Genomic DNA, 19,677 nt, shown 5'->3' with positions numbered 1-19,677 from the left:
GTTTTGTTCGCTCATATGAAAGTTGGGAATTTGTTACAATATATCTTGTTGCTTGATTATCATAAACAATGAGTGATGTGAAGATCATCAAAAAGGTATGCAAGTCACTATAATTTTCACAAATCAGAGTAGTTAGAGCTCGATACTTCAGATGAAGAATGAGACAAAATATCATGCTTCTTTGTTTTCCATGAGACCAAAGAATCTCCAAGAAAAAAAAATGCAAAATCTAGTAACATATCGACATGTGTTAACACAAGAAGTTCAATCAGAATCACTAAAGCATTCTAATTGAATAACAAAGCTAGAAGGGAAATATATATATATATATATATATATATATATATATATATATATATTATGATGGTGTAACCTTTATATATCTTAAAACTCTTTGTGCAACTTGATGATGATGATGGAATTGAATGGTATAGAAAATATTTGGTATGGTGTTAGTTAAATAAAGAAGTTTACTTATTTACCTCCTTTATCCTTTTTGGTCATGAACATTCATGTTATGCTCAAACAAATACTTCATTTTTTTTTACTTCATGACTCTTGTCATAGGACTAAGAACAAGCTTTACTCCAACCATACTTGTATATGCAAGAATGTTTAAGGAAAATTTCATTTGTCAAATATGGATCACCTCTAACTGAATGAGCAATCTCAAGACCTAAGAGATATTTTAGGTGACCAAGATATTTTTTTATCTTGAAAGTATTGTTTAATGATATTTTGATATTATTGATATAACGATGCAACTTTCCATTAAAATAATATCATTTACATATATAAGAAGATCAATGAAAGAAATATTTATTTTTTAGTGAATAAAGTACCATCATATTTAAATTGAACAAAACCAATAAATATTAAAAAGTTGGTAAGTTTTCTAAACCATTATCAACTAACTTGTTTTTAAACATACAATAATTTGGTCAAGCGACGTACTTATTAGCTTTGGTAGAAGTTATACCTTGAGGTAAGTTCATATATATACTTCTTCATTCAAATCTTTGGCAAAAAAAACATTATCCACATCCAATTGTTTAACCAATTGTTTAAGATGCTAGTGTTTTACAATAAAAATGGTGATAAGAAATAGACAATAGTGAGTTTAACAACTGGTGAATATGTAACTGATGGCCTCTAATTGAGTGTAACATTTGGCTACAATATGTATTTTATATCTCTCAACATCTTCATTGGATTTTTATTTTATCTTATACATCCAATAGTTGATTTTTCTAGAGGCAAATAAGTTAAATACCAAGTATTATTCTTCTGCATAGCTTCAATTTTAGTTCTGATAAACTTAATCCATTCAGGTGATTGGGCTGCTTCTTCATAGGATTGGAGCTTAGAACAAGTGGAAATGGAAAAAGTATATTTCAGATGATTAATAGACAAATTTTAATAAGATAAAACATAGTTAAATGAATATTTTATTTGCCTATGACTAATTCATGAGTTGATGATGTCTTGTAAAAAAAAATTGGAGCTTTTGTGTGGTATAATGTATCTTAAAAACATGTATTTTGTTTTTTACTATTCCCACTTTGGAGACATTTTGCATCCAACTTTTCATTATTTCTTTGTAGACTTCCAGCAACTTAATCTCATAATTTTTGTCAAAAGTATAATCATGCAAATCATTGAAAATATCTTCTTCTAATATATATGTTCACAAAAAATCACAATCGGAAGACAAAAAAAAATCTCTGTCGTGTGCATATCTATCACAATATTTTGTTTCAATTTTAAAACCAAGAAAATTAACTATTTAGATTTTTTCCTTTCTCGCACTCGTGTAGAAATAAGAAGAAACTATGGGATTCTAAAAGAAGGCAATTACTTTTTGCACCCAATTATTGCTTCCTGCACCAACGAACTTTTTAAAATCCTATTATGTTCTTATCTTCTTTATTTTGAAAAATGGTGTAGGATGCAAAGAAACTTGTTTTTTTCTCTTTGGTGGTGGTTTGAGCTGCATAGGAGATGGTTTTAGTGTGGTGGTGGACGGGCCGTTTGCACTGTAAGGTCTGCAGATTGACATTATTGTCAGATAAGAAGATATTTAAGTTGGTTTTTCTCATTTTGTTCGATTTGAGGTGGTCATGGATACCGATATCCGGAAGCCTGATTTTAACCTTACGGATACAAGCGTCCAGAAGTCATTGTTAAACACTCCGGATATAAACATCCGTAAGCAATTAACATTTGCAGTTGAAGCTCCTGGACGCCTATGTCCGTAGTAGAGAAATGCGCTACAGATATCATTATCTGGAATTGGGTATTATTCTCGGATGTACTTATCCAAAATTGGGTATTGAATTATGGATGTACATATCCGAAATAGTTAATTGTGTTCTGGATGTAGGCATCTGGAAGTATATTTTTTGACTTATAGATTTCTATATCCGGAAACTAAGTGATATTTTTTTTCAGCATTCTTAATGGATACAGTTGGCTCAGAGGAGATATGCAAATGGAAGAATGGCAAGACGACACTGCCCGCTGCGTTCAGTGCAAAAACGAAGGTGGCGGTGGCAATGGCGACTGCTGCGCGAGCACAAATGTGGTGGTGGCAGTTGCTGCGCGAAACCAAAGGGGTGTTATGATTGGGTGCAGATCTCCCTTAACCTAATTTCAATTTTATTAAGGACATTTTCGTATTTTTGCAAATTTCATTGAGGGTATTTTCGTATTTTCACAAACATGATTGGGTGTCAATTCAAATTGATTCGGTGCAAGGAGAATCAACCTAAAAGAAAGGGCCTATAAAACGCACACTAAAGCCCAAACTGTTACAACCTAACAGATTTCTAATTACAGCCCCATTCATATTAGTCTAGGCTCCAAAATAAGACAACACATATTTTTATTAGTCATAGCTCCACTTTATAGAGAATTTTATTTTTCTACTCCATACTTTCTCCTATAGCTATAAAGCATACACTAAAGCCCAAACTGTTACAGTCTAACAGAATTCTAATTGCAGCCCCTTCTTCCTAAAATAAGACAAGACCTATTTTTAATAGTACTAAGGCTGCTTCTTCCTACACCTCCACACGTTCTTATGGCACTTTCATACTTTATGTGAAAATACATTTATATCCTGTAGTAAAAAAATACCGCAACACATTTTTTAAAAAAATACTTTCCGGATTACATAATCTATAAGTTATTCCTGAATTCAGAAAAGGTTTCCCAATAATGTAATATGGAATGTATTTTTTTTTTAAATTCAGGAAAAGCTTATAGATTATGTAATTCGGAATGTATTTTTTCAAAAAAATACTTTTGGATTCTACCAATCTAGAAAAGGTTCCCAGATCATAAATTGACTTCCAGATTATGTAATTCATAATATATTTTTTAAACACATTCTGAAATACATAATCTGAAATATAATTTTTCATTATGGGCGGGCTAATCTAGAACTGTTCTGGTACGCCAATATAGTTTCACATCGTTTAGGAGTCGAAACCAAAATTAATTTATATGTTCATTCCTTTTTCAACCCGCCGAAACGTCTTTTAAGAAAAAAATTATAACAGAGTTCCAAGTTTCAAAGCAAACAATACCTACAAGAACATTCGAAGGTTCGAAGGTGCAAGAAGAATCAGCCTAGTCATAATTCCACTTTTTTGGACATTTTATTTCTATACTCCATACTTTCTTAGATGTTTCTTTCTGGACCCGTCAAAGTTCTTCCTGCACCCCATTCAAAAAAATTTTAACATGTGACTAAAAATAAAGTGTTATATAATATAAGAAAACCATGTCTCCCTATCATATGAGTTTTCAGCTTTAAAATTCTAAAATAAAATTGTATTTCAAATATCAAATAACAAACATAAAATTTATTTTTTCAATCAAAGAAACATATTGTTATACGGAAGAGAAAGATTGTTCCAAACGATCATACCATATTAGCCATTGAGAAAGAGAAAACTCATGTAAAAATTATTCAATTTTTAAAAACAACACACTTGAAAAAAAAAGTTTCAAAAAATAATATTTACAAGATATTTGAGCTGAGAAAAAAAAAACTAATTGTTCCGATACGTCTGATAGCTTCAAATCCTTTAAGAATCGATGGTAAAAATACTTTAAATATATTTTTTCGTCTTTAATTTTTTTAGACGTATTTGAATAACAAAATCATAAAGAAATTCTAAATTTTGAAAAAAAAATTTGATGTAGTAATTGACCATAATAATATTATCTAAACAAATTTAAGATCAAATAATAAACTCTTACTAATAAATACATGATTAAAAAAATATATATAATTATTTTATTGATAAATCAAATATTTAGTAAATATTTTTTAAAATTTAAGACGTAGCAAAGCATTTGAATCCATATTTCCTGCATTCATTATCTGGTTTAACATATCTGTTCTTCAATTTTAAGGTGTTTAACAACTTCATTAATAGGTGTAGTTTCTAAAAAAATCTGTTATGTTTTTTCTATATTTTTTTAACAACGAGAGCTGCCAAAAAAATGAAAATTTAAATGAATCATAGAACTGAATAACTTAGAAAATGGCTTTTGAAATCGGATTAATCCAACTACTTAATATTTGTTACGTAAATTAACTATATATAAATTTAACACAAAAATTAACTATTCATTTATTTATTCATTATTGAAATAAATTATATATATTCTTAACAAAAACAGCCAAAGACATTTATGTCATTTGTAAGATAATACAATTTAAGAAAAAAAATAATTATATCACTCATATCTATTATTAATTCACATACTACTTTTCACTTATTCACTCAATCTAAATAATCTTACTTTTTTTTCTCTTTTCGATCCAAAATATTAATACATTTTAAGCAAATTAATATATTTATTGTTATTATTAAAATTTGAATGTGACGTGTGAATCTTGAGATTGTCTCATCTAACACTTTGTTTTTTAACAAATTTAAAAAATTTAATGACTCCCTTCAAAGTTAATTATATATTAAAGTTGACTTTTTTTAATAAATATACATGTAATTACTAAAAATTAAATACGTATTCAATTACAAAAATAATAATTAAAAAAAAAACTATATATAACCGTTAACCTACTCCACCTATTCTATTTCCCTATCATATCTTTTATTTTATTTCTCTTTTTATTTATCTCTTTCTCTTTCTACATGTTATTTTAATACTACAATTTATATCATTTCCTCCCAAATTTTATTACAAAAAGTTACGGAGAGTGACGTTAAACTATTTTTATATTAATCTTAATAGATTTATTTGTGTTTTATTATTTTTTATTTATTTTGAATTACATATTGTTTTATTTGTTTTGTTTTTATTCTCTTATTATTTAATTTATTATTGTAATACTAATACATTGAATTTTTTTTCTCTATTTATATATTTTTTATTTAATTTATATGTTTTTTATATTTGTATAATCTAAAATATTTTCAGTTTTATACTGGTAATCTTTATTAACTTATATTTATGTCATTTAATTTATTTTTAATTACATCTTCTTTATTAATTGATATTTATATTATTTAATTTATTTATAGTTGCACACTCACTTTTTTCATTAATTTATATTTATGTTATTTAATTTATTTAATTTATATTTATATTATCTAATTTGTTTTCAGTTAGATACCAGTCTATTTGTTAGTCTATATTTATAATATTTAATTTTAGTTCAGAGGTCATCTTATTATATAATGTTCTTATTATTTATTAATAATATATTATCTTTTCTTTTTCAATTTATTATATTTATGTTATTTTATTTTCTTATTATATTCTGTCTTATCATCCTTCTATAATTCAAATAAATATATTAAATAATAATAATAAAAATAACACAAAAGTAAATAATGTTTTTATCAGTAAACATGGATAAAAGAAAATTATTTATATGTTTATTATTATTTTATAATTTTTCAAGTATTCTTTTTATATTAGGAGAGATGACATGTTTAAATTTGTGGTTAAGACAAATATGTCATATCTTAATAGTTATTATATTATGTGATTTTCGAAAATGTGAAAGAGTATCTTACTTGAGGAAGAGTTATGGGGTCTAAGGAAGTCACACTAGGAGTATATTAAGATAATTCAGAGTAACACCCTCAACTAGGATATTCACATGTCAAACTTGAACTATTCTATACATGCTCAATATCAATAAAGTTAGGTAGAATATATATATATATATATATATATATATATATATATATATGTGTGTGTGTGTGTGTGTGTATTACCAATATTTTTATTGAGAAATACACAATTACTTAATCATTTTCTATAAAAAAAAAAATTATGTTCGTAATTGATCATCAAAAGTGGGATATGAATTCACATCTTTGATAAAGTGATATTGAGTCTTATAGTTATAGGTCAAATCTCAAACCACATTATCGATATTATATGTTAAATTTATTAAAATTGATATTTAAGGCTTATAAAGTGTTTCATCTTATACTCTTGCTCAGAAGTGGACGCGCTTAGGTGAAAGTATCGTCCAAGTCACTTCCAGTGAGTACTTTATTTGATACTCTTACTTAGCAAAACTACTTTTGCATTAGCGACACTATAGTTTGATGTCCTTATTTGACTAATTTTTGTTGTCTATCTAAATGTACATGTTATAATAAAAGCTATGAAAAATATGTAAAGTTTATTAGAAATTCAAGCGAGTCTAAGTCTCACGTTTAGTAGTAATGAGAAAGTTGAACACTATATAAAAAAAAATACCTACAAACTTATTATTTTAAGGTTTTGAATTGAAGATGGTTTTAATTCCTTAGGTAGATTTGACTCAAGTCTCATTTGGTACTGTATCTTTCGAACAAATCTCCATTCGAAAAACCTATCCATGTTATCAAAGTTGATAGTTCCTCAATGTTTATGTAGGTTTTGCATGTCTCATTTAGTATAGAATCTCTCCCTAATAAACCCTCCATATTAGGGGTGGCAAAGGTGGGGCGCGTTGTGCGGGTCGGCCCGCGGTGACGTTTTCAACCCGCTGACCCGCATTACCTTGCCCCGCATAACCTGTGGGCCAGCAGTGGGGCAGGGCGGGCTGACCCGCTATCCCGCAAAAAAAAATAAAAAAAATTAATTGACTTGATCGCAATGGTAGTGGAGGAGTGACAACTTTGAGTGAATGAAAATTAGGTTTTGACTCAAGATACAACGCAGTTATGGTTATGTTGTTCCAAAAAAAGCACACAACACACAACGCACTCTTCTTTGCAGCGCCGCCACTTGCTCCGCTTGCGACTCTGCGTGGCCTCGCCTGCAACTGTCGCGCGCTACTGTTGCTCCGTTGCTGCACACCGCTACTGCCTCCACTCCTCCTCTACGTTCCAAAAAACAAAAAACAAAAACGGAACGTCTCGCAAGCCCACGGGCCAACCCGCATGCGGGACGGGTTATGAAAACCAGCCCACATTTTGTATGCGAGACGGGTCAACCCAATCCGCATTTTACGGGCCTAAGTGGGACGGGTCAACCTACTTTGCCACCCCTACTTCATATAGCCATCAAATTTAAATGAATCATAGAAATGAAGAACTTATAAAAGGGATTTTAATTGAAAATTAAGGTCGATGATAAACTAACTATTAGTGTTTCATCCTAACTTTTATCTTTCTATTGAGGTTTCGAAAGTTATTGATCATAAGCATTACTATTTAGAAAAATAAAGAAAAAAATTAATTTATCAATAAAAAAAAACAACACTTTAAACAAACAAAATGAGACACCTAAGTGATTAAATTGTTAATCACCGGTTAAAAAAAAATATTTGTTTCAATATCACATGTGAGTTAAGATCATCTAGATGTTCTTTAATAATAATTTAACTATTAACTTTTAAAATGGTTCAATGTATTTTGAGCAACTAATATTTTTTTTTTCATAAAAACTCTTATATTAGACATCATCATAAAACTTGACATCTAGACTAGGTTAACACTTCAAATAACAACAATCATCTGTCATCACATAAAAAAATATTATTAAAAAAAAAAATAAATAAAAATATGAAGAGACTAGACCAAAACCTGTATATCAACAAAAACGGTATATAGGTAATCTATATCTATTAATAAACAATTCTAAGAAAAGACTAGATGAAAGTCTATTATCGTACCAATAAAATACTCTCTATAAGTTAATAAACTTAAAATCACATACATTTTCTTAACGAAAAATGTGAAAAATTCTAATATTATTATTATGATTAACTAGACGGACGCATGAATGTTGTGATGGGAGAAATGCGTGAACCTAAAAGTGAAATTGAGAAATCTGAACTTAAAAGAAAAGCATAAAAAATGAAAATGGGTCACTATAGTTGGTTCACATATAGGTCTAGGTCCATTTTATATAATCCTATGCACTAATACACCTCTTCTGAAGTGAATGGAATCTTCACTTCAAATACACCTACACATCTAAATTCAAATCTAAACCTATGAACAAAAATATTGTGTGAATAGACTTCCAAAGTGGGAGCAATTATTGTCCTGCCAAATCATTCTGTTAGTCTCTACAACTCAGGGCTCAAACTCACCCAATAACCACAAAATTTCAAAATTAGTACTTTATCATTCATTCTTTCTCATGACTTGACTATCACCACCAACAACCATTACAAAACTGACTTTACTGCAACTTGGATCATGGATATCCAATAACTTTGAAAATTATTTATTCACTTTTTTTATATATAACTTCTTATGTATCTTATCGATTTCTTCGTGTTAAAGATATAAAACTCTTTTAATGCTTTTAACACATATCAGATCTCTTAACTTTATAATAATGTTGACTAATAAGAATGACAACTTCTCATATAGTTTGTATTTGATAGTATAATGTGTAAACATGTTAGAAATAAGTTTGTGGCATGAAAATGGTGATCAATTTCATTACTACTATTCTGGACAAAGAGTTGTGTGGTGATCAATTTCATTATTACTGTTTCGGTCATGATTACTGTTTTGGTAAATAGTTGTGTATAAAGTAACACTCTCTCATTGTGCTATGATTTTTAGTTTTGAAAGAAAATTTCTCTTTTTTTTTTCTTTTTAATGTTCTCTTTTCACAATAAGTAGTTTAAAAAACAATCTCAATCATATTACATCATTTGACCTAAATGTTTTTAAGATATAATGGATCTATAATTTATATGAAATCACGATTATAACTTAGCATGTAAATCGTTTAAAAAACTATCACAATCATATCATATCACTTAATCCAATTGTTCAATATTTAGGATTATCCTAAATCTTAAATTTTAAACCCTAAATTCTAAATCTTAATTCTTAAATTTTAAACCCTAAACCCTAACCTATAACTTCTAAGCTGTAAACTCTAAATTTTAATCTCTAAATCCTAAACCTTAAATCATAAACATATAGTCGTCTAACCTTGAACGGAGAAGGTGAAGAAACTTAACGAAATACTCGACCTTGTCACATGAGACCCAGAAAGAAACAATTGTAGATGAAGAAACTTAACGAAATACTCGACGTTGTCGTCTGAGACCCAGAAAGGAACAATTGGCACACAAAAATTTATTGACATTTTCTTTCCTAAGCTACCCTACCCATGTACAGGAAAATGAAGGAGAGTTTGAATTGTGAGTCAGAAAATGAGGAAAGAAAGTTGTAATGGAGCAATCCTCAAATAGAGGCCCTAATACGACTATGAACAGAATGGGAACTTGTTCAACAAGCACAAGCCGAAGCATGATTGCAAAGAATGATATTATTGAGTGAAATGTGGTGTTTTTCTTTTCTTTATTTCTTTTTATGTCACTAGTGTTTTTGTAACTCCCATAGTTTGGGACTAGGAAGGACGTTTGAGAAAAGCGAAAGCAGGTCCCACATCGAAAGTTGTAAACGTCAGTTCTAAGGCATTGTTGATGAGGTTCAGATTTTGACACCATTCTGCTTCCTACCTTTCTTTATTATTATGCGGCTCACAAAATCAACTTGCTATCATCAAACGTGGAAGCTGTTTTGGCATAAGTCACTTAACGGGACATGCAAATGGAAACTTCTGAGTTTTTTCTTCTGCTATTGCCATTTCAACTCAACACTCACAAACTTCTCCCTCTTTTTCCTTATCACTCTAAAACCACCCAAGACAAAACTCCTCTTCTTTTCTTACGTTTCGGACTCATCATCATTGGCCCGACCGAATGTAATCAAGGTTCACGTCTGTTGGGCTGACCGATAGCTCAAGTCCAATTACGTTAAACCAAAGTTAGCAAAATTAATATGTGATTATTAGGAGTTAGGTAATGTAGTCCTAAACACGGTCCAATCCTTTAACCTGACCCAATAAGAAAAGTTCACCAAAGGTAATATAAAATAGCACATATTTCAATAATCAGGTACGTCATTATCTAGAGTATTATAACAACCGAGTGCCGAACCATTTTGCTGACTTGAGCGTTGGATTGCCTTCTGTAAGTACCCTCAAGTTTGGATTACGAGAAGACCGAAGGAAGGAAGCTTGTAGACTGCATGACCGACTAATAGAAGAAATACTCTTAATATTCTTCAGGTCTCAATCCTCACATGATTATCTGATTATATGAGATAGATTATCTGATTAAAAAATAAATAAAAGAAGTGAATTTTTTTAATTACTTTCATGTTATTTATGTAATTTTTAAATAGTATATACACTTTTATAGAAATGAAATTATGGTTTAAGAGTTTAAATAAGCTTGAGGTTCTTAATAAATTCTGTAATGTGAATATGTGTTTTTCTTATATTCTTTTTAAAAAAAGTCATGCCTGTTTCCACTTCTTTCTAGTCTTTCAAACAGAATGTCATAACAAATTTCAAAAAATATTTTTCGTATTTCTGTTTTGTTTCATTATATTTTTCACGTTTCAAACAAGCATAAAGTAAATTTTGGATGGATATATATGTGATGATTATATTCTGTAGTTGAGATTTATAAATCACTTTATCTTTAAATGTTCAAAAATTATTTTGACAATGATTTCTATTATTTCAAGAATAATTTGAGTTTAAATTATAAAGTTTAGAAAGTAATTAGTTAATAAATTATGAAAAAAATAATTATAAAAAAAATCACTTTCATAATCGATATTGGATATCAAAAAAATTGAATGGTATAATTATTATTGCATGCAATCAGAATAACATGAGATTGAAAGATTAAGTATTCTATAACATTAACTACATTCAACAAATAATAAAATAGTAGTTGATTTTAGGGAAACTCAAGTTAAAAAATAAAATTTCAAGCAATTTGAAGCTGAAAATATATAAAAGAATCTATAAGTGAGTTTTTTTTTACCTCTATTATTGTTCTCGTATTATTTTTTGTTACTTTACTTGTTTGGAAAAAGTTTATTTATTTATTTGTATATTCAAATTATAATCGTTGTGATAAATAGTTAATATGCAAAATAACAAAACAAAACTTTATTTTTCAATAAAAATACTTTTGATAAAGCATGTTCAAATATTTTTCAAATTTTCACTTTTTCTTTTCTTGTTCTTCATAATCATATGTCGTAATCATATTTGCATGTTGACTGATATATTGACTTGGTTCAATGAATATAAAATAAGTAAATACAAATATAACAATATACCATTCATATTATAAGAACATTTATGACAATTTTGCTTCAATAAATTCTAAAACATAAATCTTCTACGAGTAAACAAGTGTAATAAAATTATGGTTTTTGTTATTTATTTCCTGTTCTTTTATTTTATTTATTTATCATGAAATAATTAAATATAATTAACTTAAACGAATTCTCAAGTGACTCTTGATCAAATAAATTTTAAGCTTAACTTTATTTTATAAAACTAATTTATAGGATGATATTATATTATATAAAACTAAAAATAATTAATCACCATATTAACTAAATTAGATATTATTTTAAAAACTAAAAAAGTATTAGTATCTAAAATGATTTATATTATTAATATAAATTTATAAAATGGTTTTCAGATTAGTATCTAACATATCTATTAAGATTTTAGCTATTAATATTTTAAATTAGTCTCTAAAAAGACCAATAGAGACTAATTTAAAATATAAGATAAAAAATAACTAAAATCTTGGTACTTAATGATTAAATACCAATTTATAAATTATTTTCAAACTTTTTTGGGTTACTTTTAAGTCACATTCTGAGTTTTTTTTGTCTAGATCCATTGGTTTATATGAAATTTGTTAAGTGATGCAATTTTGTCGAATAGTTCTATAGTTGGTGTTGTGATGGTTGTCAGGATCGGAACTGTATAAAAGGTTGGATCACCTCTAAAGTGGTTAATATTTAATTTATTGTTTATTACGAATAAAAAAAAACTATTTTAAATACTGATATTTTTTTAATTTATAAATTATTCTCTATTTTAGTCAAATAATAATTAATTAATTTGTTCTTTAAAAATATTTTTTATTTAAAGATTTTTTTTTAGTTTGTAAACATTGCACTTAACAAGATTAAGAAGCATTTAAAATATGGTTGTTTGAAGATATAGATGATGAAAATTGTAATAATGAATTATGGTTTCTCACATTTTGTTCCCTCCTTTTGTATAAAATGAAGAGGATGTTGAAGCCATTGATGATGAAGTTTCGAAAATGAAAAGTCAAAATGTTTATGATTTGATCTTCACAATATTCAAAGGTGATGATGAGTACACAGAAAATATTGTATGAAAACAACTTGGCTAAGCATATATAATCACATCACTTTCAGTTGTAGAACAACCACCATTCACACACTATCAACACCTTCTCGAAAACTAGGGTTTTCAACGTTAACCATGAATCAATTAAAAAACCTTTTTCTAATTCGATTCATACCCATTTACACTTTCAATCAAATTAATCATTAGTCTCATCATTAACTTTTCATCATTTTTCCAAAATAATGTACGGATAAAAGATCATTCAGGATTTGAATCTTACTACATTTAGACATTTTCTTTTCAACTCAATAAATCAAAATTATTACTTTCATAATTTATGCTTTTAAATATATTTATATTTTAATAAAAAATTATTTTTCTTTTCTATTATAATTTTGAGGCATAATTACACTAAATAGAAATCGATTTTAGAGATAAAAATAATTAGTTACGTGACTGAATTATATATATTTTAGAGACTAAAATAATTATTGATTTCTAAATTAGATTATAATATTAATAAATAATTTTTAAATTGGTATTTATTTAGCTATCCAGGTTTTAACTACCAATTATTTAGATTCTAAATTTAGTAGCAAAAATCTTGGTTGCTAATTAGATACCAATTTATAAACTATTTATCAATATTTATAAACTATGAAAATTACACTCCATTTAATTCTAAATTATCTTAAACATATAAGATATCATTAGTTTCTACACTACAAACAAATCATGAAATATAAATCAATTTTTAAAAACCAAAATAATTAATTGTAATAGTAACTAAATTAGAGACCATTTTAGAAACTAAAAAAATTGTTTTTAAATTAGTTTGTATTATTGTTAAATAGCTTCTAAATAATTAGCAACCAAGGTTTTTGTTACCAAATTTAGAAACTAAATAATTGGTAGTTAAAACTTTGGTGGCTAATTAGATACCAATTTAGAAACTATTTAACAATAATAGAAACTAATTTAGAAACCAACTTTTTTGTTAGTTTCTAAAATGTTCTCTAATTTAGTTACTATTGCAACTAGTTATTTTTATCTATAAAAATTTATTTTTATTTCATGATTTTCTTGTTGTAGTGCTATATATTATTGACTTAGATATCTTTAATGTATAGTTGATTTTAAATTAAAACTTTTTTTGTTTAAATCTCTTTTATTATTTTTATGAGTGTTGGTAAATATTAAATATAGATAAAAAATTTAGATTTTAAATGATAAAGATAAATAATAGAGAATACTCTTATATATAATATATTTAAAAAATTGTGAATATCTAAAATTATAATAATAACACTGATTTCATGTGTCACTAAGAAATTTCTTAAATTTATTTTAAAATTGGTGTTTTTATTTACCATATTTTTTAAAGGAGATTCTTATTAATTGTATTCCAAAAATAAAATAAATTTGAATGAATTGTATTACTCGTAAAATTATTTTTTTAAGATAATAATAGTTAGCATTCGTTAAAGAATAGTTTGTTTTAAGATAATTGCATCTGTTTAACTACTATAACTTTAAAGGTAAATTATGACAAACCTTCAATATATACACACCCAAAAATCCTAAAATTGACCTAAAATATGAGTTTGATGTGCATTTGATTTCACATTATAATCAGTTATTTTTTATGAAAAAAAGCTATTAAAAATAGCATTATGATATTTATTTAAAAATTAAAAAAAAGTACTATTATGTTTACAATATAATATTTTATCAAAAATAAATAATAATTAAATAATAGCATTCAGACTCTAAATAAAAATAATTAAAACTATCTTGAAGTACACATCTAAGGACTTAGCAACCATTACAAGAAAATCATTAAATAGAAATCAATTTAGAGATAAAAAGTTAGTTTGTATATTGAATAAATTGGTCTAAAAAATTATTAATATATAAAATAGTTTCTATTATTAATAAAATTTATAAAATAATTTTTAAATTGATATCTAAATTAACTATCAAGGTTGCAGCTGTTAATATTTTAGATTCTAAATTAGTCTCTAAAAGATTAATAGAAACTAATTTAGAATATAAAAAACAATTAGTAACTAAAATCTTTGTAACTAATATGATTAGATACCAATTTAAAAACTATTTTATAATTTCTTTTTAATAATAAAAATTATATTAGATACGAATAACTTTTTAGTTTATAAAATGGTGTCTAATTTAGTTAATATAATAACTAATTATTTTGATCTTTATAATTAATTTTTATTTCATGATTTTTTTAAGTGAAAATAAACAGAAATAAATATTTTATTTATAAATTTAAACCAAAACCTCTTTATTAAATAATAATTTGAATGAAAATTTTATTAGATACTTAAAAACAAAAATAGATCTTGAAAATCTGAAAAATATGTATACATCAAATTATATATTCAAAATAATTTATAACGTGTTATGTATGAAAAATAAACACTTATCTTTTAAAGAAAGATAATAAAATATAAGTTAATAAAAAAATATAATTGGTCTGATTTATTGCTCTTATGCTCTTTGTTCTACTTTATCTGCTTTACTATTATATATGTTTTGTGATACTTAACTTTGTTCCTCATTTTCTCTTATTTACGTAAAGGATATTCCACTTAGGGGCTGTTATGTTGAAATAGTATTTTAAGCTACTCAAATACTTTTAATATTTTAAGCTAAAAAAAAAATTGATTCAAAAACAAAGAACAAAATTAAAGGATGACCCAACTTGAAGAAGTATGATTCGGTATCTTAACTTTTTTTTTAACTTAAAACATTTGTGTTGAAAATTCTTTATTAAAAATATCAATTAAAGATAAAGTCAAATTAATATATATATATATAAATAAATAAATAAGTGAGTGTAAATCTAATACAAGTTAATTATATAAAGTTAGATTTATCGTGTTATCTATTGAAAAATTGTTATTAGTGTTATCCATACACTATAAGAAAATCATGAAATAGAAACCAATTTTAAAAACAAAAAAATAATTAGTTGCTATAGTGAATAAATTAGAGAAGGACTAAATAAATTTTTGATTTCTAAATTAGTTTATATTATTGTTAAATGGTTTCTAAATTGGTATCTAATTAGCAACTTAGGTTTTTCTACCAAATTTAGAAACTAATTTATAAACCATTTTTTTTTTTAGTTTCTAAAATAGTCTCTATGTTAATTATTATTGCATCTAATTATTTTGGTTTCTAAAAATTTACTTTTATTTGATGATTTTCTTATAGCGATAAAATCTAGTTCATGTCGTATTATCTTAATAAAAAAATTAGAATTTATTTTTCACATTTTGTAATCAATTAACCTATCTTTAATTAATTAAAATTATTTTCATAGGATTTTTTTCAAGATAAACTTAACTACCCTCTGACACTTTACTTCTTTGTGTTTTCTCGGTTAAAATGTGTCACTTAATATTCTTCCTTATCTTTCGAATCTACGGTTTGACTTAAGTATTTTGATGATAAAGTGAATCAATTTTATTTAAGTAATTATCTCTCTAAAAACCATTTTACTTACCTATTAACTAATTCATCTATTTATACAGCAAATTATTGAACCTTAATATTTTTATTAAATTTTTATTATTTTTATTTAATGAGTTTATTCTTTATATTTTGGGCCATAATTCACGTATTATTAATTACATATGAAATTTTATACTTTCATATACAATGAGAATTTTATTAATTGAATCAGCCACAAAATCGATAAATCTTCATTTTAACGATTTTTCGAAATTTTGACTATTATTTTTGATTGACTATATGTACCTGCATGATGATGAGGCGGCATGAGTAATATTGATCCACTTAATATACATTTTGTTGTCGTGCTAATAGTTTTTGAATTCTTTAAAACTCTTCCTCTCTCGCGTGCGTTCCGCTGGTCGGCGGGGTACCTGCCATTGTACTATGACGTTCAAGTCAGTGCTAGTGATTAGTTTGAACTCTTAGGATATGAAAATGTACATTTTCCTCTATTTCAGAAGTCCCTTTTATAGATTGACTTGGGTCTTCAAACTCGCATGGGATAGATAACCGGTTGCCAAGATATGTGTAGTAGTCTTTAGGTAGTGTGTAGTGGTTTTTTGATATTACGGAATTGCGTTTCAAAGTGTCTTCGACTCATTCAACGTTAATTGTAACTGCATTCTTACTACATATTTATTATACTATATTATTAATTTTTTTTTTTATCGTCCGGATTCGACTGATACACTATACATAAAAAAAATAAAAATTAGTTACGTAATGTAATTGATTATCCTCATTTAAAAGTAAATTAGAATGAGAAGTTATAAAACGTGTAACTCGTTGTAATGCATTATGTAACCAATTAAAACTAAGATTAATTGATGTGACAACCTCAAAACAACATCGTACCACAAAATCATTTGAGTAAAAACAAAGGAAAAAAAAAAGAAGGCATATCAAGGATGAAAGAGTTATAAAAGAAAGTTACATTTGTAATTGGCCACTTATTTCGTGTAATTTGTTAAAGTATTCAATTTTATTTATTAAAAAAAAAAACTCTGCAATTGATATATGTTGGTTATTTATAGTATCTTTAAATTATTTTATATTTTCTTAAATTACTAATTATATAATCACCATAAGTAAAATAGTTTTTAAGATATATAATTTTTTGTTCAAATTAAAAAGATAGACTATAAAAAATAATAAATTAATTTCTAAATAAAAGTGTCGATATAAATTAGACGTCATTAAAATCGGCTAAGCCGATTTTAAAGATAAAAATAATATTTTTTATTAGGTTAAAAAATATAAAGTTAAAACTTATTTTTTTTATTAATTTGTGTCATCTTAATCGACATAATTTAAAAAAAATCAAAATGAAAAAGTAGAATTAGCTTAGTTAAATATAAGTTAAAACTAGAATAAAAAAATTAATAAAATTAAATAAGTTGGAGTCGGTGTCTGTTTAACTGATTTTAGTATTATTTAATTATAATATTCATATTTATTTAAGTTAATGTTGATTTAGTTAAAATTATTATATTTATTAATATTTATTTAAATTATCGTGATTTGAATTTCTTCATAAATTTAAAATTCATAAGAAAATTATTAATAAAATTTAAATTCATGATAAAAATTAATTAAAGCTTTTAAAAAAATCAGTAAATTTTGCAATAAATTCCTAACAAATTTTCTAAAGTAATTAATTACCATATAAGTGAATTACTTACTAAGAAAAATTCTCATAAAATATGAAAAATTATTTTAATAATGCAATACAAGAATTCCCTATGACTTTTTATGCTTGATTATACACATGTATAAATAATTAGTTTAATAAAATTTTGAAATGATTTTATATCGGACGTGTTCCAAATATTGAGAGAAGAAATTAAATTCTAAAGTTGTGCATGCTTTGAGATGGTCACACGTAGACTTTGCCTTTTTCTTTACAACAGGTTTCTGACTTTGATTATGTTTACAATATTTCTATTTCTAATTGGTAGAATATGAGGTTTCTGACTTTGATTATCTTTACAATATTTCTATTTCTAATTGGTAGAGTATGAACTTCAGACACTTCTTTTAAATGACGTGTTAGTGTCAGATATTTATATTGGACACCGACTCTCGTATAACACTTGTAGGACACGAATATGTAAAGTGTCCAATTCAAAAAGTATTTGTTGGATTTCTGACAATTTTATTACAGTTCTAACACAATTTTAAAAATAAAAAATAAATTATTTTTTAAAAAATTTAAATTTATTGTATAAATTTTTATCATGATTATAAAAATAAAAAACAAATTCTTTTGAACCAGTCATAGAAAACATCTCCAAAAAATATTTTGGAACATACTTGTGCACGTAAATCTTTATTGTCAATTTATATAATTCATAATTATATAATATATAGATTCATTTCTTCGTATTCCATATTTTAGATATTATACGTATCTTCGTGTCCATATCGTATCAGTGTCCGTATTAGTGTGTATGTTACAAAATGCTTTTTTTTTTCTTTTGATATTTATTATTTGGAATAATTAACATTCTTCCAAGCAATAAAAAAAATACACTATGCCAACATTGAACATATACCCATTATGGGAGCATTCCTCTAACCAATATCTTAAGTTATGAATAAATTTTTACCACTGTTGTTAATGATATTATAAGTTATCTTCTACCATACAAAAAGAAATTGTCATTACCAATGGCAATGGAAGATGTCAACGCCATTATACTTTGGAATTTTATAATTGAAGACAATATTAGTCCAAGTCCAAGGTGATTGGGTTCTTCAGATACCAATGTTTTGTTTTGGTGTATACACTTTCAATACTCTCTCATTCTCATCATTTTCTATAATATCAAACCCCACTTATCATCTTCTTTTAAACCTGTTCATTCAAAAGGGTTTATTATATTTTGATATCTTCAAGTGTCCAAATTTTGTAAACTTAACAAAAATTATTCTCATATTATAAATCTTATTACTTCATGACCTCTTTATTTTGATGTCAAAATCTTATTTTGTGTGGACTTTTCTATAATGGGTAACCAACTTTACTCAACTAATATATTAATTATGTGAGTTTTAACACAAGAATTGACCCTTTTTTTCTATGTGAACAAAAAAATATTAATGTTCCAAAGTGAAACTATAATATTTCAGTATTTCATACGTATATAAGAATTGTAGGGTGATGGACCGAATCCGATGTTACGGTAAATAGGTTGTTTTTTCGATTTATATATCTAGATACAATGTTATAATATTACAAGTTAATGAATATCGATTAATTAGTATTAATCACTCAATTAGGACAAAATCCTGACTAAATTCAGAGATGTCAGGATTGATTTTCTTAATATATACCAAAGCATGCAATACAAAAAGATATCTCTTACAAATTGGTTAAGGATACACTCATTCTTGATATTTTGTCATGGACTT

Source organism: Phaseolus vulgaris, chromosome 5, assembly GCF_000499845.2.
Source record: "Phaseolus vulgaris cultivar G19833 chromosome 5, P. vulgaris v2.0, whole genome shotgun sequence".
Taxonomy (NCBI): Eukaryota; Viridiplantae; Streptophyta; class Magnoliopsida; order Fabales; family Fabaceae; genus Phaseolus; species Phaseolus vulgaris.
This window is presented reverse-complemented; position numbering follows the sequence as displayed.